The sequence below is a fragment of the Erinaceus europaeus genome, chromosome 1 (genome assembly GCF_950295315.1).
Source record: "Erinaceus europaeus chromosome 1, mEriEur2.1, whole genome shotgun sequence".
NCBI classification, from domain to species: Eukaryota; Metazoa; Chordata; class Mammalia; order Eulipotyphla; family Erinaceidae; genus Erinaceus; species Erinaceus europaeus.
In genome coordinates this window covers 123,267,941-123,290,790 of record NC_080162.1, presented here as the reverse complement: position 1 = coordinate 123,290,790, position 22,850 = coordinate 123,267,941, and the positions used below count along the sequence as shown (strand labels likewise).

Here is a 22,850-nt window from a genome sequence, read left to right as displayed (position 1 = left end):
TTTTGGTCCATACTCCCAGCAGGATAAAGAGTAAGGAAGCTTCCAATGGAGGGAATGGGATGTGGAACTCTGGTGGTGGGAATTGAATGGAATTGTACACCTCTTACCTCACAATTTTTTCAATCATTGTTATATCACTAATAAAAATAAAGTTCCATTGCAAAAAAAAAGAAGAAGAAAGAAAGAAAATACAGCTCTGTATCTGTGACTGCAACTTGGGAAAAGTAAAAAATAAGTGTTCTCTAGATCGTTTTCAATTGTTTAGCTCTTTAAAAATTTTATATAAATATCTTATTAAACATAATCTTTAAAACTCAACTTCATATGAAATAATTCCACAAATTGCATACCATGATTTATATCCTATCATTAAGCCCCAAACAGATTTATAGCCTGTTAAGAAAGTAATAATTGTAATCAATCAATGACTGTGTTTGACATTCCATGTCAAACACTTTTTAAGAACACTATTCTGATTCTACAAAGAGGCTCCTTTTCTGGGCATAAATTGATTAAAACATCACTCTGTGTGCCCTTTGTGAGCAGTTTAGAGGTTTAGAAGATGCATGACAAAATTAGTTCTCCTGTACAGACCCAGATTAACAATTCTCTTTTCTTTTGAATGTTATTATGCCTAAGCCACTTTCTTTTCCCCCTGCTGGGACATCATATCTCATTCTGAATGCCCTTTGCTCCCACAAGGTTAAAAATTAATCTTGTGACCAGGCAAGTGTCTCAATGTCAGAGCTTCTTGGCTTGCAAGTGGGACCCAGTACATTGTATATCCCCAGCCAGTACAATGGATCTCTCTCTGGTTAAATAAATAAATAGTGCATGTGCATGCATGCACACACACTTGTTTATTCTTGAAGTTCACAATGTTTGGGTTCACAAAGGCTGGTTAATTTTAAAAAATGAATAAATAAAATATGTTTGTCATCCCTGGAGCTTCATCGCTCTGGCTTTTTCTGGAAGAGAGAAGAGAAGACACCACAACACTATATTTTTGTCCAGTGCCAGTGCTGTGGAGGCTGGACTTGCTCCAGCTCATGCACGTAACAAGTCAGGTGCTTTTTCTTGCCAGCCCCATTAAAAAATCCTTACCGGGATCTCATTGAGTGGATGGACTTGAAATGGATAAAAGGGTGATCAAGTTATCTCATGCTTTTATTTTTAGTTCAACTTTGATAATACGCAGACAAAATGGCAAGGCCAATTTTTTTAGATTTTTTTTTTTTTAGTAATTTAATATGATTGACAAGACTGTGGGATAACAGGGGTACAATTCCAAACAGTTTCCAGCACTAGAGTCTGTAACCTGTTCCTTCTATTGGAGGCTTCCCCATTCTTTATCCCTCTGGGAGTATGGACCAAAGATCTTCATGGAGTGCAGAAGGTGGGAGGTCTGGCTTCTGTAATTGCTTCTCCTCTGGACATAGAGTTAACAGATTGATCCACACCCCCAACCTGTTTCTATCTTTCCCTAGTGGGGTAGGGCTCTGGGGAAGTGAGGTTCTAGGACACATTGGTGAGGTTGTCTGCCCAGGGAGTCAGGTTGGCGTCATGGTAGCCTCTGCAACTTGGTGGCTGAAAAACATTAAGATATAAAGCAGATCAAATTTTTAATAACCAGGGAACTAAAAGTAAGAGTTTAGCAGATGATATTTGGGGTCTTCATGTTAGAAGAACCTAGTAAGTCTATTTTAGGTATGTTCCTATGTTCCCATGACTTTACTAATTTTTACCTGGCCTGGGCTGCTAACATGCAGGTGGGCTAAAAGTACTGCCTGGGTGGATTGTGTCAGAGTTGAGAATAGGACCAGAAAGCTGATTCAGGGCAGAGAGTAGCTCCCAAATATGGGAAAAGTATACAAATACCATTAACTATAAATCCCAATGATCTGACCTAGTGCCCATGTCCATTTATATTCAGCACAGGAGCCTGTGTAACCTCTGAATCCCTGTAGGTCTGAGCTCACATTCCATGGTCATAGTTAGGAACATTCTAGACTGCACTTATTTCAGGACCAGTCTTCTTCGAGTGGCAGAGTATATAGACCCAGCCTCCCTTCAGAGAGTGTGGCAGTTTCTATCACTGTTGTTCTATATTGAGGGCAAGGTCCTGTAGAGGTCCACTGGAGGTTTTATAATGTTGTTCCTGATGGATATGACCAGTGATGGTGGAGAAAGGGATCTGTTAGAGCTCTAACCCCATCATATCTCAATGGAAATCCCAGAATTCCCTGACTAGGGCCCTGGATGATGGGGTGGTCTGAGACCAAATTTTTAAATACCTGCCACTATACATGGTGAAAAAATACAATATTTGTGTTTACACTTAAACCTGGGAAAAAATCTGTGAACCATGGCACTTGGAAACATCAAGGTTAGTTGTTACTAAGCAGGGACACTCCCAGAACATGAGAAAAACTAGTGTGATTAACTTTTAAGATTAGAGCCCATCCAAGTATATATAAATACAGACAAATAGTTGTAGAAATAATAGTGAACCCGTATCTGCAACCTTGGAAGAACTGCTATAGCTTCCAGTGGAGGGAATGGGGACACAGAACTCTGGTGGTTGGAACAGTGCAGAATTATACCCCTGATAACTTATAATTTTGTAAATCAATATTAAGCCACTAATAAAATTAAAACATAAAAGAGAATTGGCCTACCCATACTCAACAATAAATTAAAGTATAAAATCAGACAAGTTTTTTTCCTTTAATCTGTAAAAGACCTTATAAATTACAACTTGATGCGCCTAGACCTCAAATAAATCCCTCTCACCATTGTTATTGGTCTTCTCTATCCGGAATAACAAAATAGACCCCTTTGTGGGCCCCCATAGGACCTTGCCCTCAACCTGGATCAACAATGGTAGACAATGTTCCATCCTCTGAAGGGAGGCTGGACAACATACTTTATGCAACACCTGAGGAAGATGGGTCGATACTGCGGCAGCATGGAATGTTCCTACTCATGACCACAGAATGTGAGCTCAGGTCTACAGGGATGCAGAGGTCACAAAGGCTCCTAAGCTAATTATGGGCCCCAGATCACATCAGATTGATGGAGTTTACAATAATATTTATACCCCTTTCCCATATTAGGGAGCTACTCTCTTCCCTGATCCAGCTTTCTGGTCCTTTTCCCAGCCATGACATCATCTCCCCAGACAATAACTTGGATCCACCTGTATATCAGAGTTCAGGCTCAGGCAAAAAAATAAACAACAACAAAAAACTAGTATAGCTACAGGCCCTTTGAAATACAACTAAAATATGCCTATTAGCTATTTACAAAAATGGAGGACCTCTCCCAATGCTTCACCTGCACTATTCCAGCCTTTAGGTCCATCACTGTTATGTCCAACAGTTTGTTTGGCTTTGTATATGCCATCAGGTTCCAGATGCTAGCAGGATGCAAGCAGACTTCCCTGGAAAGACAACCCACTTCCCCAGAGCCCTTTACCATTAGGGAAAGAGAGAGACAGGCTGGGAGTATGGATCTACCTGTCAATGCCCATGTTCAGTAGGGAAGCAATTACAGAAGCCAGACCTTCAACCTTCTGCATCCCACAATGATCTTGGGTCCATACTCCCAGAGGGTTAAAGAGTAGGAAAGCTATCAGGGGAGGGGTTGGTATACAGAGGTCTGGTGGTGGGAACTGTGCAAAGCTGTACCCCTCTTATCCTGTGGTTTTCAATGTTTCCTTTTTATAAATAAAAAATTTTTAAAAATAAAAAGTAAATTACTGATTTACTCTGTCATTTCTGGATGGGAAATAGTCTTAGAAAATAGTAGTAGTAATATTATTAACACTTTTTCAATTCTAGATATATGCCAGCTACTCTGTTTACATTGTTTATATAAACAATATATTTTATATAAACAACATACTTTATTTAAACAATCTCATTTATCTTCACAATAATTCCACAAAGTATGTTCTATTAAAATATCCGCTTTATGAACAAAGAATCTAACTCTCCAGATAAGCTAAATCAGCACCTTAAAGTAAGGTATTTGGGCCAGTGATATAACTCACTTGGATAGTATCCTTTGCCATGTGCATGGCTCAAGTTCAAGTTTGGCCCCCATTGCATTGAAGGAAGCTTTGGTGCTATGGTCTCTCTCTCTCTCTCTCTCTCTCTATCTCTATCTCTATATCTATCTTTATCTCTATCTCTCTTTCTCTGCCTGTATCTATCAAGTAAGCCAATAAATCAATCAATAAGTCCTATATTCTTGGTCTCTCTCTCCTTCTCTGTCTCCTCTCTTGGAAAAATTCATTCTGGAACAGTAATACCCTAGTGATGACCGAAAAGCAAAACAAAAAAGACAAACAAAGTCACATATCAGTCAAGTAGTGAGTCTGGAATTTGAATCCAGTTCCTCTCATGACTAACAGTTTCTTTCTCCTCTGCCTGTCCAGTTTACCCTCGTGCTTTCTCTTTCCTACTTTCTTTCTTAGATGACCTATAAAAAGACACCCCACCCTCTTTTTCTTTTCTTTAATCTTTTTTTATTAGTTATTTAATAATGATTGACAAGATTGTGGGATAAAAGGAGTACAATTCTATACAATTCCTACCACCACCCCTTCCATTGGAAGTTTCCCTATTTTTTTAGTGTTTTATTATTATTATTATTATTATTATTATTATTATTATTTATAAAATGGAAACATTGACAAGACCATACGATAAGAGGCGTACATTTCCACATATTGTCCACCCCCAGCGCTCCATAGCCAATCCCCTCCCTTGATAGCTTCCCTATTCTTTATCCTTCTGGAAGTATGGACCCAGGATCATTGTGGGGTGCAGAAGTGAAAGGTCTGGCTTTTGCAACCGCTTCTCTGCTGAACATGGGCATTGGCAGACTGATGCATACTTCTAGCCTGTCTCTCTTTTTCCCTAATGGGGCAGGGATCTGGGGAGTTAGGGCTCTAGGACACATGGTGGGGTCCTCTTCCCAAGGAAGTCCGCTTGGTATCATGGTATCATCTGGAACCTGGTGGCTGAAAAGAGTTAACGTATAAAACCATACAAATTGTTGATTAATTATGAACCTAAAGGCCAGAATATTGCAAATGAAGATTTGGGGTTTCCGTTTTGGAAATAGCTAGTAGGTCTATTTTAGGTGTATTCCAAAGGGCCCAGGACTTTATTAGTTTTTGCCTGAGCCTGACATCTGATATGCAGGTGGACCCAGGTTATTGTCTGGGGAGATGATTTCACAGCTGGAAAAAGGGCTAGAAAGCTGGATCAGGGAAGAGAGCAGCTCCGAATTATGGGGGAAAGTATATAAATATTGTTAATTATAAACCCTACCAGTTTGATCCGGGGCCCATATTCAGCACAGGAGCCTATGTAACCTCTGAATCCCCATAGATCTGGGCTCACATTCTGTGGTCATGGTTAGGAACATTCCAGACTGCACCAATTTCAGGACCCATCTTCCTTGGGTAGTAGGTAGAATATGTTGTCCCTTTGGAGAATAGTTTCCCTATTCTTTACTTCCTCTGGGAATATGAGCCAAAGATGTTTGTGGGGTGCAGAAGGTGGGAGGTCTAGCTTCTGTAATTGGTTCTCCCCTAGACATGGGCTTTGGCAGGTCAATCCATACCCCTGCCTGTTTCTATCTTTCCCTCCTGAGGTAGGGCTCTGGGGAGGTGAGGTTCCAGGACACAGTGATATGGTTGTCTGCCCAGGGAAGTCAGGTTGGTGTCACAGTAGCATCTGCAACTTGTTGGCTGAAAAGCATCAAGATACAAAGCAGAAAAAATTATTTAATAATCAGAACCTAAAGGGAAGAATATAGAAGATACACACATGGTATTTATTCTGAGTCAATAAATTAGTAAAACTTGCCAAATATAAGTAGCAAAATGAGTCCACAGACAGTTATCAATATTATACTGTGAATGAACATTTCTGTATGGAATCATATAATTCACAAATTGGAATATATTTAATAATTGCATTGAAGAAAGAAATTTACATTATAGAAATAATTTTTGTCTAGGAATTATTTATTTAATCATTTATTTATTTCTTATTTTATTTTAATTTTTATTTATAAAAAGAAAACATTGACAAAACCATAGGATAAGAGGGGTACAGCTTCGCACAATTCTCACTATGAAAATGGTTCTATTTTTATTAGCAACTATTAATTTCACAGCCTTCTTGAGAAATTTATTCAGTTTCTGAACAATAATCATTACACTCTATCTTTTTCATTACCAGTTTCTCACAAAATAAAACAGCATAAATGTATGATAGGTGATTTAGTCAATCCTAAATCCAGGTCCACACTGCCTCAAAGTAATGGTAAGGAAGGCTAGTTACCACCAAAAAAAAAAAAAAATGCTGCCATTCAACCCTCTACTGTGGACATGAAGAATGTAGTGAGTTGGGAGGGTTCCTTGCTGAAACCCTTGGTGGAACACTGTTCCTTCTTTTTTGCCTAGAGTGCCCCCAATTGTAAGCAAATTTACTATCAGGTCATAGGCTCCTAGGTCCCAGGTTAAATCCCCTGCATTACCATGAACAACAGTGAGCAAGGCTCTGTTTAAAAAATAAAAAGTAAAGAAAGAGGAGTCAGGTGGTAGCACAATGGCTTAAGCATGTGTGGCGCAAAGCACAAGGACCGGTTAGGATCCCAGTTCAAGCCCCTGGCTCCCCACCTTCAGGGGAGTCACTTCACAGGTGGTGAAGCAGGTCTGTAGCTCTGTCTCTCTTCCTCTCTATCTCCCCCTTCTCTCTCAATTCTTCTCTGTCTTTATCCAATAATAAATAAATAAATAAATAATTTTTAAAAGTTCACAAAAACATAAAAAATAAAAAAAGAACACCCCAGTTGTCCTAGAACATCTCTTGCTCCTCTAATCTTAATCTGCAGTTCTGGTAGAGATTATTCTACTACCTACTCCACGAGTATCTGATCCAGTTCTGGTGAATCAAAGAAGCACAGATTTCTACTATTTGCAAGCAAAAGTTAGCATCATCCATTGCCCTAAATTTATTTTCTTTCCCTGGGGTCATTCTTCCACTTCTATTCTGATGTTGACAGTCTTCTTACTAATTGGTTGCTACTATGCTCCACCACAAAAATGTCAAGAAATGTTTCTTTCAGTAAAAAATCACATGTCATACTAATTTTAATGTGAATATATTTTGTGGTTTGTAAAGCATTTAACAATATGTATGTTTTGTAATTTATGAAGATCTTATGTGTTTTATCTCTTGTATATTCCAAACTTGGCTCATCATCTTTTCACAAATGGAGTAGTTCAAGAGGAAAAAAAAAAAAAAAAAGAATATAGCAGATGAAATTTGGGGTCTTCACATTGGAAGAAGCTAGGAAATCTATTTTAGGTATATTCCAAGGGGCCTATGACTACTAATTTTTGCCTGAGCCCGACAGCTAACGTGCAGGTCTCCTTGAAGTATGCTGTCTATCTTTGCTCTCCCAGCTCCTCTAGTAAGACCACACTGACATCTACTGGAGCACAGGAAATCTTCAGTATACGGACCTTCTAACTTAAGAGGAAGAAACTGGGTTTACAGAAAGCACTGCAAAGAGACAAAGGCACTACCTTCTCTTAAGTTTTATTTCCCCCAATTAAGAACTTCATTTAACAGCGGTTTTATAGTATCTTAAGAATATACTTTCAAAGGAGTCGGGCGGTAGCGCAGCGGGTTAAGCACAAGTGGTGCAAAGCGCAAGGACCACAGTAAGGATCCCAGTTCGACCCCACCCCCACCCCGAGCGCTCCCCACCTACAGGGGAGCCGCTTCACAGGCTCACAGGCGATGAAGAAAGTCTGCAGGTGTCTTTCTCTCCTCGTCTCTGTCTTACTCTCCTCTCTCCATTTATCTCTGTCCTATCCAACAATGATGACATCAAGAACAACAATAACTACAACAACAATAAAAAAGAAGGGCAACAAAAGGGAAAATAAATAAATATTTAAAAAAAAATTTAAAAAGAAAGTTCTAAGTTGAATGTTATCATTTAAAAAACATAATATACTTTCACATCTGGATATGTATATGCATCTAGCCACCACCACCACTATATTTTTTAAAATTTATTTATAAAATGGAAATATTGACAAGACCATAGGATAAGAGGGGTACAATTCCACAAAATTCCCACCACCAGAACTCCGTATCCCATCCCCTCCCTTGAAAGCTTTCCTATTCTTTATTCTTTTGGGAACATGGACCCAGGATCATTAGGAAGTGCAGAATGTTGTACAGTCCTTTTTAAAATTATTTTTAGGGCAGGAGTAGATAACATAGTGGTTATGCAAAGAAACTCTTGTGCTTGATGCTCCAAAGTCCCAGGTTTAATCTCCTGCACCACATCCCCTCTATTGGAAGGTTCCCTATTCTTTATTTTTTTTGAGAGTATGGACCAAAATTCTTTATGGGGTGCAGAAGGTGGAAGGTCTGGCTTCTGTAATTGCTTCTCCACTGGACATGGGTGTTGCAGGTTGATCTATACCCCAGCCTGTTTCTATATTTCCCTAGCACCACTATTGTTCTTAATGCAATTACACTGAAGAGACTTCTTCGATGTGAAAGATCAAACTTAGGAACTCATACAAACACAGCATGCACTCGATCACTGAACTAGACCCTCACCCCAACACCTCCTACTTTTAGAAGGGTAGATACATAGGATTACACACCCATCATGAAAAGAAAACAAGACAAATAGCCATAATTTCAGTCTTCTAGAAACAGTTTTCTAATACAGTGAGTTACTGAACGAATGCCATGCACCACATGTTGGGCCTTAAAGCCAGCCCCCCTGCTCTGCTTACATAATCATTGTCTTGCCTGAAATATCCCCACCACGTTATCCCCTCAGGTTATTACTAATTCAGTTAAAACCATCGCAACAGTTGCTAAGGACACTTCCATCTTCCCAGCATGCCTATTGCCTCTCTCCACCCCCTTTCCTAGTTAATCCCGTTCCTGACTTGCCACTTCCATCTTTACCCTATAAATCCCACTGCTGTTCCAGTTTAGCCCTCTTTCTCTTCCGAGTTCTGACCCAGAGAAAACCTGGAGAAGGGCTGGTGGGCATAGTGAGCGGCCATTTTGCTAGCTCCACGTGGCCTAAACCGCTGTGCCCACACCCAACCCTGGGCGTTTGCTTGAATAAAGCACTGCATTCCTGCTCCACCACAAGTTCCTGGTCTCTTCTCTCTCTCCTGTGATGCGCAACCTGGCAGCCAAACACATGTTAAGTGTTTTTTTTTTCCCCTTTATTGGGAGGAATTATGGTTTATCATGTTCCAGGATGTAAACACTTCGAGCCCCCACCCCAATGCTTTACTTTAGTGCAATACACCAAATCCAGTCCTGACTCAGTCTTGTGTTTTCCCTTCTGTTCTTATTTTTCAACTTCTGTCTATGAGTGGGATCTTCCCATATTCATCCTTCTCTTTTTGGCCTAGCTCACTTGATATGTTAAGTGTTTTAGACACATGATTGGTGCATTTACTTCATGGACCTTGTCCCAAGCAGTCATTTTCAAGTGTAAGTAATCAAGTTGTGCTGTATCTTACAATGTTTCATTTAATTGCCTCCCCTACAGTCTTTTCTTTAATAAATTTTATTTATAAAAAAGGAAACACTGACAAGAACCATAGGATAAGGGGGGTACAACTCCACATAATTCCCACCATCAGAACTCCTCTACAGTCTTTATGAGACTAGGTTTAGGGGATTGCTTCACACAAAGCGCAGAGTTGTTAGGGGGATTTCTGACTTCAGTCTCCCATCTATGTGAAGGAACAGGAAGCACCCACATCTCCCTGCAGCCATGTCCAGTCTAAAGTAGCTCCTTCTCATGCCTTGGAAATAACTCTGTTCACAATGACATCTTAGAAGCCTTTGTATGATGTCAGCCTTTTATATGAACATGAAAAAGAGCAAGTTCAAAAACAAAGCATGCATTTGGTTTGTCAGGCCAGTCTGGATGGTCAGACAGTCAGAAGATTCTTGAGGCTGAGTCCACACGTTGCCCGAACAGAGACTGTCTCTCATTGGCCTACCACAGTTTTAACCAAACTCCTAACCCTTGTACCCCAAAGGAATTTGAATGCATAAAATAAAAATAGTGCTCACAAAGCTTCTCATTAATGATTATTTTTATAGTCAAAGACAGGATAGATTGTATTGTATAAAATGGATCAAATATCTCAAACTTTTTGATTCATAGACCATAGTTCTGAGTATATATTTCTTCAATCTGAGAACCTAAAACTTCAAAGTGGTAATCAGATTGAATTTTAATAGTGGGCTCAAATTGTTAATACATTTCTAACAATTACTTGTTCTTTAAAATATTAAATCTCCTAAAAACTTAGACCAGGGAGAACAGAAGCAACTGGTGGCATTACTTTATAAGATACAGCTATATGTAAATAGCATAAAGAAACATAAATTATGGTAAGGTCTTGTATAATACAGCAAATCCTAACAAAAACCCACTTGCCAAATAATTGGGCTGTAGCAATAACTATCTACTGTGTTCTTAAACCCTTAGACAACAAGAACTGTCCCCTTTCCCTATAAAGCCCATATTTCTTTCAGGACTGGAACCGCTAGGGTGAGGCTCAATTTCCTGCATGCAACTCTCAACTCATACCAACTGATGTTGCATCTGCTGTTCCAACCTAAGCAATGTTATCAGTACCACCTCAGCATGTTTCACTTCAGACCATGTCCAGAGATGTTAGGCATGGAATGTCAATCCTTCAGCTTCATTACTCTGCCACCAGGTTCCAGATGCTAGCATGATGCCAACCAGACTTCTTCCCTGGACAGACAACCCCACCAATGTGTCCTGGAGCTCTGATTCCCCAGAACCCCACCCTATTAGGGAAAGAGAGAAGCAGGCTGGGAGTATGGATTGACCTGCCAATGCCCATGTTCATCGGGGAAGCAATTACAGAAGCCAGACCTTCTACTTTCTGTACCCCAGAATGATCTTGGGTCCATACTCCCAGAGGGATAAAGAATAGAAGAGATATCAAGGGAGGGGATGGTATACAAAGTTCTGGTAGTGGGAATTGTGTGGAAATGTACTTCTCTTATCCTATGGTCTTGTCAATATTTTATAAAGAAAAAAAGTATATATATATATAATAGATTGTATACTAAATTCAAGTAGCCCTTCCATACACATAAAATGTATCCTGAGTGAAAGCACAAGACAATTTCCTTCTGATCCTTCTTGGTTTTGCTCCTTTAACTACCAACTGACTGTTCCTCTCCCTGACTCTTGACTTCCCCATTTTTACTAAAAATCTGTTATTTCTCCTTATCAGCATAAAGCAGCCTTCTGGGTATGCTGGAGAAATCATAAACTCAGGCTATGTCTTAGAAGAAGCACTTGATGATTATCCACCAAAAGAGACTGTATCTGCTGGTGGGACAGTGTAGACTGACAAATGGGAAACAGGGCCAAAGATTAGCAATGAGATGACTTCATACGAGGAAAACTTTACCTTTAGCTATTTGTCTGGCTAAAAGATGGGTTTTTCTTTTGTAAAAAAAATTTTTATTTATTTATTAGATAAAGACAGATTGAAATAGAGATGGGAGGAGGAAATAGAGAGGGAAAGAGACAGAGAGATACCTGCAGCCCTGCTTCACCACTCATGAAGTATTCCCTCTGCAGGTGGGGATCAGGGGCTTGAACCTGGGTCTTCATGCAGTGTGTGCACTTAACCAGTTGTGCCACTTCCTGGCCCCTAAAAGATAAGTTTTTCTGTGGCTGTGGAAATGGCTCAACAAATAAAGCATTGAACTTTCACATCTGAGATTCCTAGTTAGTTTGATCCCTGATACTGCATACACCAGTGTGGTGTTCTGACTTTCTCTCTCTCTCTCTCTCTCTCTCTCTCTCTCTCTCTCTCTCCTTTCAAGCTCATGTGAAACTCTTGGTAGGGGAGTTTTAAAAAATCAGTAAAAGAAAGCTTCTAAATGCTACTAGCACCTTCATGTCCTTTATATCCTAAGCCTAGCCCAGCCCCACCCTCCCACAAAGACACAGTTGTGCAGGGAGAGATAACAGTAACTGGTTCTCAGTCCTTGAACCATGAGCCACCCCCTACCCATTGCGCAAGACTTAGATCAAGAAGACCTAAGGATCCATGGCCCCTTCACCTCCTTATGTTTTCCTAACATTGAAGATAAGACGCCACTCCCCTACCTTTGCTACATTTGCTTCAGTAACCACGCTTTCCTGCTTTTTGCTTTCACCACTATTTGATAGGCCTTACCTTTACTCTAAGCCTAGAAGTCTAGAGCATTAGCTCTGTCTGGGCCTGTCAGCATAATAAACCCGAGTTCTCTTCCACAGACTCAAGTGGGGGTTGGATTCTTTTCTGAACAGAGTATTACAATTAGTTCCTCCTTGTTTTTTCTATCTCCCTCTAAATAAATAAAATAAGTCTTTTTAATATCGGCTTTTCTGATAATAAGGGTGATGGCATTAAACCTAGGTAATCACCATTATTTGAAGTAATTGTAAAAGTTTCTCCTTTTGACTCATAGAACATTGATGATTTGCTTTTCTCATACCATAGTAATATATACTGGAAAAAACCTGTTCTGAACACCTTGGGTGGGTGGGTAGGGGGGTGTTCCCTTTTAGGAAAACTGATCCTACAATAACTTTCTGAATGAAACCAAGCTCAATTAAGCTAGAGAAGTCAGGTAGATGTATTATTTTTTTAATTGGCTGCTTCATAGTAACTCTGTGTATAAACAGTCGTTTTGTCTTATCACTGTTGACAGTTCCAGAATCATTTTGGAATGCCCCACAGTTCATGCGATATAAGTCCACAATAAATTATTCTTGGGCTGGTGACATAACATAGTGATTATGCAAAATGTCTCTCATACTTGAGCCATCAAGTTCCCCAGGTTTGAATCTCAGCAGCACCACCATAAGCTGTAACTTTGCAGTACTCTGATAATATATATATATATATATATATATATATCCACAAGAGTTATTTCTGGGACTTGGTGCCTGCACAATGAATCCACAGCTCCCAGTAACCAATTTTTCTTTCTTTCTTTATTTTTTTAAATAATTTTCTAGGACAGGGAGAAATTGAAAGGGGGAGATAGGAAGAGAGAAAAATGTTACCAGCAGCCCTGCTTCACAGCTTGTGAAGCTTCCCCCCCCCACACACAGTTAGGAGGCAGAGGTTTGAGTCCAGGTTCTTGCACATAGTAATGTGTGTGCTCAACTGAGTGCCCCACCACCTGACACCTCAAAATTATTCTTCCTCAAGCATATGAATTAAAAAGCAATTACCAATGTGCTATTTTAAAGTTTTTGAAGATTGATTTACATACTCAATTATGAGACAAAGGGAAGAGGAGGGAGAATAATAACATCATTCTGGCATATTTGATGCTGGGGAGTGAACTCAGAACCTCATGACTGAAAACCCAACACTTTATCTACTGTGCCACCTTTGGGGCCACTCAAAATACACAACTTTTGAGTTCTAACTTGTGTAGATTCCCTGTGGGATATGAAATACATTTTAAAAATGAAATAATTGGGAGTCGGGCTGTAGCACAGTGGGTTAAGTGCAGGTGGCGCAAAGCACAAGGACCGGCATAAGGATCCTGGTTCGAACCCGGCTCCCCACCTGCAGGGGAGTCGCTTCACAGGCGGTGAGGCAGGTCTGCAGGTGTCTGTCTTTCTCTCCTCCTCTCTGTCTTCCCCTCCTCTCTCCATTTCTCTCTGTCCTATCCAACAACGACTACAACAATAAAACAACAAGGGCAACAAAAGGGAATAAATAAATAAAATAAATATTTTTAAAAAATGAAATAATTATCTGTACCCATCATTTTCATAACATTTGTTAAGGTTGTTAGGAGGGTTAAGTTTAGTATAGTAGCCCATGTAGAGAGTTTATTTTATACTTGACATCAAAATGTTTTATATCATTATACTTCTTATAATAAGAAATACGGTGTAACTATGCACTTCTATTTTGAGTATGCTCCATCTGGGAAATGTGATTGTGGTAAATTATCCAGAAGCTGACAGTCTTCTTTCTTCTCCCTGGGCATATAGGATAGGATGTTTTTATTATCCACCCCTCCTTGTATCAGGGTAAGACAATGTGACTTCTTTTTGCTAACAACATCAGTATTCAGGGAGAAAAATGTCTCTTTAGTTCTACAGTTATCATTAAACATCTTTCATGGTGCTCCAACTGAAAGAATGATTCTCACTCAATTGAATCAATACCTTCTCCTAGGAGTTTGAATTTGAAATAAAGCAATGCAACTATAGAAAATGTAGTTGACATTCATTAATCCCCAGACCTGTAGTGACTCTTCTCTAAATATCCTCCTAGGATTCCTAATAAAATCTGTTGACCATGCTGACCTTTAATGTAATAGGGAGGGAAGGAACCAAAGACTAAGGCAAAGTAATTGAGCAAGCTTGGGAGAGTCCAAGGTGTCAGCTGCACGGAGTAATTGGAGACATGAATCAAATACAGAAACAAGTAGATGCCAGAATTCAAGCAGGTGGAAGGCATCTGAATTAGGAGTTGAGAAACTAATCTCAAACTGTCTACTATGTATCTTTGGAAGGCTGATCTGAAGTTGATAAATTGGATAGGAGGAAGATTATAACTGTCAGTTGCTAGACTGTATTTGGAAAAACAGAACTGTATTTGGAAAAACAAAAAGACCATGATCAGAAGGTCCAAGAAGGATGACAGAGGACCTAGTGGGGGTTGTATTGTTATATGGGAAACTGGGGAATGTTATGCATGGACAAACTATTGTATTTACTGTTGAATGTAAAATGTTAATTCCTCAATAAAGAAATAAAAAAATAAAAATAAAAAAATCAAATAAAAAAAAGAAATTCATGTCCCCACACTACCCCTTTCCTGTTCTTGCTGTCCCTTCAAAAGATTGAAGAGCAGCTGAGACTTATCACAATCTTTATTTTAGCAGGCAATTCACAGAGGTCTCGTCATAACCCAGGAAATCAGGCATGATGCAGGCAGTGGGAAAACCTGATGGCTCCAGACTCTCATTCTGTTTGCTTAAAGATCTAATTGCTGATTTTGAGGACCTCCCTTTTCTATCAATAGCTTTATAGTTCCTCCCTGGGAAAAAAGGGAGAAGTCTAGCTCCCTCCTTCCATTCCATTGAATGGTAGTGAATGACAATTTTTTCCTTCAAGCAAAAGCTGGTGTGGCAGTGTTTGGCTTTCTGTAGCACCAGGCAGTGAGCCTACCTACATTCAGCTTCAGCTATACTATGGAAAGATTTCCTGATTTAAAAAAAAATTTTTTTTAAAGCAGTAGATCAGTCAGAATGTGCTGGGAGAAGGGGACACAGTAAAGAGGTAGCCCAGAAGACTTGCATGCAAGAAGCCCAGGTTCAGTCCCAGGGCCACTAATAGCCAGAGTTGAGTGTTGGGGGTGGGGGGTGGGGTGGAGGAAAAGTAAAAGAAAGAGGAATCAGAATGGTCTTTGGTTATAAGTAATAGGACATCGATTTTAACTATTTCAGGGTGGGAGAGACCATTGTTTTATTCAGTTACATCACAACTGGAACTATATTATGTAATTTACTGTCTACCTCAAATACTCCTGAGAATCAAAAGGAAGCTTAATGATTAAGCTGGGTGTAAACTAGAATTGCTTTAGGCAACCTTGGGTTTTTATTCATTCTACTTTTAGGAAATTAGAATGATAAAACCTAAAAGGTTGCCAAGAATGAGATTTCTCTCCTATTTCTCTCTTTCCCTAATTTTCTTCTACTTTCTCTTTCTCTTCTGTAAGTTTGATTTACATGAGTTTATATAATAGGGACACAACTGGAAGAGACTTAAATTCTTGTGGTTTACTAATCTAGGAAGAAGTTTTTTTCTTTGAAATTTTATTAGTCATTAATAATGGTTTATAAGGTTATAACATTACAGGAGTATAGTTCCACAAAATGTTTTCTGTCTGCTGCAGTACACAGTATCCTGCTCCAGAATTCCAAGTGGCCTAATTTGTGAAATACAACTATCTCTGTACCAATTTTTTTTTTTTTACAAAGGAATGTATTCCTATGAACCAGAAAGTGGCTCAGTGAATAAGATGTTAGACTCTCAAGCATAAAGTCTGATTCAATGCTTGGTGTATGTGCCAGAGTGATACTATGGTTATTTATTTATCTTTAATAATTAATTAATTAATTAATGAGAGGGATAGGATAAGAGAGAGAGAACCAGGCATCACTCTGGTACATGTGCTACCAGGGGTTGAACTTAGGACCTCATGCTTGACAGTTCAATGCTTTATGCACTGCACCACCTCTCAGACCACTCTCTCTCTTTCTCCTTATTTCTCTCTCATATGAATAAATAAGTAAAACAAAGAAATGTGTTCCTATCACTGTTTCATTTTGAGTGATATGCTCTCCCTGTCTCAAAGACATTCCAGTAGTCAAAAATAGCATTTCCCCAAAGTGAAGCACTATTCCAAACAAGAAAACCATGGATATTCACTAAGAAAGCCAAATTGATGATTGGTATGGAAATATGTGTTTGCTAGGACACATGTTATAAAATATGACTGGCAGACTTCTGGAGCTTCCTGTGTTATGGGCTCAGCTATGAACTCTATAACCCTGGGAACCCTTAGCAATTCACTTTAACAAAACTCCACTATAAGGAGCACAGTATTTGATGGTGAGAACTCTTCCACTTCTAAACTGCCTGTCTGCCAGAAAATTTCAGACTTTCATGAAGTAGATTGGCTTGTCTCTTTATAAAGCACAGTCTTGCACTTCATGCTCTATTAGAGGCATGGAGACCCAGGACTGGACTTCTGTGAGTGTTGACCAGCTCTCAAACAAAGGGAGAAGGGTGGTAGTGAGGAAGAGAAAAATGATGTTTCTAGATCCTGCAGAGCTGTTCTTACTGAATCTCACTCTCCCTTACCCCACCCCATCCCCAGCAAAAAAAAAAAAAAGTTATTAGCAAAGTCATAAGGTCTAGAGAGAATAGCTCACTAAGTAGGATGTGCCTTGCCATACTGCTGGTCAAATTCAAGCCCAACAAGCCCAACACTGTTGTGATGCAATATACCAGCAACCACAGAAAGTCAGGCACAGCGCTCAGCAGACGTCAGCCTTGTCAACAGAGCATGCAGTGATCTGCACAGGTGCTCGGTGGACTGAGTGGATCCAGTCTGTGTAAATGTACAAAGCATTGTGGGTGGACTCTATAGACTCAAAAGCACAGCCAGCCGGAAGTTCCTGCTCTTTGGCTGCTGTTTCTTTTCCTGATCAGACTGATCTTGGCTGAGGGTTTCAAGGCATCCGCCATGGCTACAACTCCTGGGAACTGAACACGTGTCACTCGGCTAGTCAGTAAACTCTTAAGACTCCTCTTCAGCCATGAGTAACCTATACCTTAGCTAATAATTGATTATCAAATGGGACTGAACTTTTGATAACTATTCATGTACTTTATGGATCTAGCATATTATATATATATATGTACATATATATTGCATTTATATTATTTTCCCTTTTGTTGCCCTTGTTTTTTATTGTTGTTTTAGTTATTATTGTTGTTATTGATGTCATCATTGTTGGATAGGACAGAGAGAAATGGTGAGGGGAGGGGAAGACAGAAAGGGGAAGAGAAAGTCAGACACCTGCAGACCTGCTTCACTGCTTGTGAAGTGACCCCCCTGCAGGTAGGGAGCCAGGAGCTCGAACCAGGATCCTTATGCCGGTCCTTGAACTTTGCACCATGTGCGCTTAACCCACTGTGCTACAGCCCAACTCCCGGACCTAGCATATTCTTGACCGCTGCTGATAACTGCTTATTTTTGCAGTACCTAGATATTTGCCTTTTAGCCCTGTATCACCCAAACAAAGCCTTGAATTGTTTAAACCTACTCCAAACCATCTCTCAGCCAAATGCATTACACATTGCAGCCAAAGTCCCTTCTAATTTTTAGTTACAACACAACACCACATGATGTCTCTCCCTCTCTCTAGCTCACCATCTGAATGAAAAGGGGGTTCAAGAGGTGAAATCAAATCTTGGGTCCCTTGGAATATACCTAGTATAGACTCTAGCTTCTTCCAATATGAAGACCACAAATCTCATCTGCTATACTTCTACCTTTAGGCTCCTGATTATTAAATAATTTGTTCTGCTTTATATTTAATGCTTTTCAGCCACAAAGTTGCAAAAGCTACCATGACACCAACCTGACTTCCCTGGGCAGACAACTTCACCAATGTGTCCTGGACCTCCACCTCTTCAGAGCCCTGACCCACTAGGGAAGATAGAAACAAGCTGGTGGTATGGATTCACCTGCCAAAACCCATGTCCAGCAGAGAAGCAATTACAGAAGACTTCCGACCTTTTGCTCCCCATAGACATCTTATGATGTAATATATATATTTGCCTCCAGGGTTATTGCTGGGGCTCAGTACCTACACCATGAATCCACTACACCTGGAGGCCATTTTTCCCCATTTTGTTGCCCTTGTTGTTATTGTTATTATTGCCACTGATATTGTTTTTGTTGTTGGATAGGACAGAGAAAATTGAGAGAGGAAGGGAGACAGAGGGGGAGAGAAAGATAGACACCTACAGACCTGCTTCACTGCTTATGAAGCAAACCCCCTACAGGTGAGGAGCCGGGGGCTCGAACCGGAGTCCTTGCACGAGTGAACTACCGTCCGACCCCCTACACCATAAACATCTTTGGTTCATAGGGAAACTTCCAATGGGGGAGGGGACATGGGACTCTAGTGGTGAGAATTGTACCCTTCTTATACCACAATCTTGTCAATTATTATTAAATTACTACTAAAAAAAAAAAGGTGAAATCACATGTGTGAGGTCCTGGATCCACAAAATAAATAATTAAATTGTATATACATAAATGAACTGGGTGTTTTGAGTTATTTATTTATTTATTCCTTTTTGTTGCCCTTGTTTTTTTATTGTTGTAGTTATTGTTGATATTGATGTCGTCATTGTTGGATAGGACAGAGAGAAATGGAGAGGGGGGGGAGACAGAGAGGGGGAGAGAAAGATAGACAGCTGCAGACCTGCTTCACCGCTTGTGAAGGGACTTCCCTGCAACTGGGGAGCTGGGGGCTTGAACCCGGATCATTACTCTGGTCCTTGTGGTTTACTCCATGTGCGCTTAACCTGCTGAGCTACTGCCCGACTCCCAATATTTTGAGTTTTAAGTAGCAATTTTGGACAACAGAAAAGAAAGTGAGTGCTCAACAGAAAAGGGTTAAAATAGAGAATTAGTAGAGTTGGACTTCTATCTTTTTTGGCCCAACTCCCATTTCTACTCCTCCTGTCTTCCATTTGCACCCTACTACTGGAAAGTACAACTGTTCATGATGAAACTTGGTACAGAGAAAATGCTCCTTTTTGTCAACCCTGTATGATCCTCTTTCCTTGTAGAGGATCTTGGTGGCTGAAAGGCAACAGTAGTCTGGTTTTTGTAAGCCCAGCCCAACTCTGTGAGAAAAGGGAGTGAATAAATATGTGGAAAGCTGACTGGGTGACTATGGGCTCCCACCCAAGAAGTAACTCAGTCCAGCAGCAGGGTGGAGTGCTAGGCCCAACAGAATGTGATTTTGCAATGGGTCCCTTGCTACTACAAGGAACACAATGTTTACTGGAGAGAGCTCTTCAACCTCAAAGTTGTCTGAGTCTTCCAGAAATCTGCAAGCTTAGATCTAATAAATAAAGGACAAGCCCAGCCCAAGCTTGTTGCAGCAGATAAGGATTATCTTGCAGCAGAGCCAAACAACAAGAATGACACTTGTAAAATCTGCCTTTCAAAACAGAGGAGGCTGAAAATTCTGCCACCATCCTTGGAAGCTCTGCATTATAAATGGGAGTTTCCACTCAGTCCTGTATATGTGGAGGCAAGTTACAGGAAATTCTGGGAATCATTGTAAAAATTTCAAAGGCCAACCATGAACAAATGCAAATAATGAAAACAGTGAGGTGCCACTTAATTCCTGTGAGAATGTCATATATCAGAAAGCATGTACAATAAATGTTGGAGAAGTTATGGGGGTAAAGGGACCCTTCTGCACTGCTGGTGGGAATGTAAATTGGTCTAACCCCTGTGGCGAACATTCTGGAGAACTCTCACAAGGCTTTAAATAGACCTACCTTATGAGCCTGCAATTCCTTTCCTGGTGATATAGCCTAAGGAAAAAAACACACTCATCAAAAAAAAAAATCTGTGTATACCTATATTCATAGCAGTACAATTTGTAATAGCCCAAATCTGGAATCAACCTAGGTGCCCTGCAGGCCACTCTTGGTTACTTGCCCACATGGCCATAAGGGATGAGGGTCAGAGCAGCTCTCCAGGGAGTCCCAGGGTAGCTCAGTGTGTTGAGGGCTAAGTGTGCAGGGAGACAAGCAGTCAGCCCTGGGAAAGCCTCAATGGGGCAATTCGTTTAATGAAAGAAAAAGCAGGTAAATATAGGCCATAACTCAGGGGGAAGGATTGGGGTATCCATTAACCCAAACACAGAGCTACACAATGCATAGCTACATTTTGACCAACAGATAGTTTGATGATAAGCTTTATGACGTACATATTTCCGGAGGCACTTTATAGCAGCAGGAGAGAAGAAAAGGGAGATAGCTGAAAATTAGGATGTTTGCTGGCAATTTTAAGGTTAACACAGTAATCCATGGCTTTTAATTAAAGAAGGAGGGGAGGAGGTAACATGTATAGAAAGGTGCCAATGTCTGGGGGAACAGCCGTCATAAATTCCAGAGACTGGGGGAACCTACCCTTGTCTCATTGGGGGTCAACCCACTCAGACCTCATGGAAACAATGGCCTGGACTTTCTGGGAAGTGTGAACCCATTCTCCAACAGTGCCCAACAACAAAGAGTGGCTGAGAGAGTTGTGATAAATATATAGTAGAAGAACAGGAATTCAAACTACCCATCATGGGGAGTAATCACCTGAACCCTACTTGCTTGTACCTACACAGTCCCTGTTTGGGTGCCAGATGTTGCTGGGCATCCTCCAGCCAGCAGAGAGGTGGCAGCAACATGGAACTGGGAACTGGCAGTAAGGGTTAGGTGCAGAGTAAAGGATGAACCTCTGGGAGTGCTTCAGATAGATAGCTCATGTATTGTTCATACACAAAGTTAGATATACTGATCACCATCCAATAGAAACATAGGACCCAATGAGGAAAGCACATGACACTCATGCCTTGTTAATTACCACCAGCAGCACCTCATTCATGCTCTTAGGATACACCTGTTTCTCACATCTAGCTCAGGCTCAAAGGCAAGTTACCAGCCTATAAGGACCCAAGTCGCATATTGGTCATGCATGAGAAACAGGAATCTTTAACATATATTGTGTAAGGAGGCAGCTCCCTTGCCCCTGAACTGGTGCCATTTCAGCCTACAGAGTCGAGGACAGACACACCTTTAGGACAGGTTGACCTTGGGGTCTACCTCCTCAGGACTCAGTGTAGAAGTGATAGGCCTCTACCCAGGTTGGGGGAATCTGCACCTCCAACAAACAGGAGAAATCACTAGTAAACCATCTATAAACCTACCTTAATCAACTAGAAGTGGAGCAACAAAAAGAACCAACAGTCAGCAGGAGACAGGAAATAGTAAAAATCAGAGCAGAAATCAGTGAAATAGAAAACAAGAAGACATTAGGAAGATTAATGAAACCAAGAGCTGGTTCTTTGAAAGGATAAATAAAATAGAGAAGCCACTAGCTACACTCACCAGAGAAAAAGAAAGAATGCTATAGTAAAATCACTCAAAAATGAAAGAGGAGATATTACAACAAATGAGGTAGAGATTCAAAAGATTATGTAAGAATATCATGGACACCTGTATGGAACCAAATTTGACAACTTAGAAAAAATATTCTTAGAGTGATACTCACTACCAACCTTGACACAAGAGGAAGTAGATAAATTTAACAGGCCAATCACTAGTAAAGAAATTGAAATAGTAATCAAAAACCCAGATCCTGACGGCTATACTAATGAATTTTATAAAACATTCAAAGAAGAACTAACACCCATCCTTTTTAAACTCTTCCAAAAAATAGAAGATGAGGGAACACTTCAAAACATTATATGAGGCTAACTTCACCATGATCCTCAAAGCAGGAAATGACCCCACCAAAAAAGAAAACTATAGACCTACATGCCTGATGAATATCGTTGCAAAGATCCTTAACAAAATCTTAACTAATCGAATAGAAAAATATATTAAGAGAATAATCTGCCAAGATCAACTGGGATTCATCCCTGGGAAACAGGGGTGGTTCAACATCCATAAGTCAATAAACATAACCCACTATATCAGCAAAAAGAAATATCAAAACCACATGATTCTATCAATTGATGCAGAAAAGGCATTTGACAAGGTAAAACACACATTTATGATAAAGGCCCTCGAGAAACTGGGAGTGGAAGGAAAACTACTTAACATAATAAAGGCTATATAATGTTAAGACATAGTCAATGGGGGAAAATCGAAAGCATTTCCCCTAAAATTAGGAACTAGACAAGGGTGCCCACTCACCATTTTTATTCAACATAGTCCTGGAAGTCCTTGCAATCATAATCACACAAGAAAGAAATATCAAAGAAATCCACATTGGAAAATATAAAGTTAAATACCATCAACTGTAAATCCCATCAATCTGACCTAGGTCCCATGTCTATTCATATTTAGCACAGGAGCCTGTGTAACCTCTG

General features: G+C 40.1%; 1 long non-coding RNA gene across 1 annotated transcript; it reads right to left on the bottom strand.

Moving 5' to 3' along the window:
* Nucleotides 1-1,434: 1,434 nt before the first annotated feature.
* LOC132539774 (uncharacterized) lies at nucleotides 1,435-22,850 on the bottom strand. Its single transcript, XR_009551074.1, has 4 exons — nucleotides 22,675-22,850; nucleotides 20,260-20,295; nucleotides 5,638-5,764; nucleotides 1,435-1,587 (listed from the first exon to the last, which is right to left on the bottom strand). It is a non-coding gene; the product is annotated as an uncharacterized LOC132539774 (long non-coding RNA).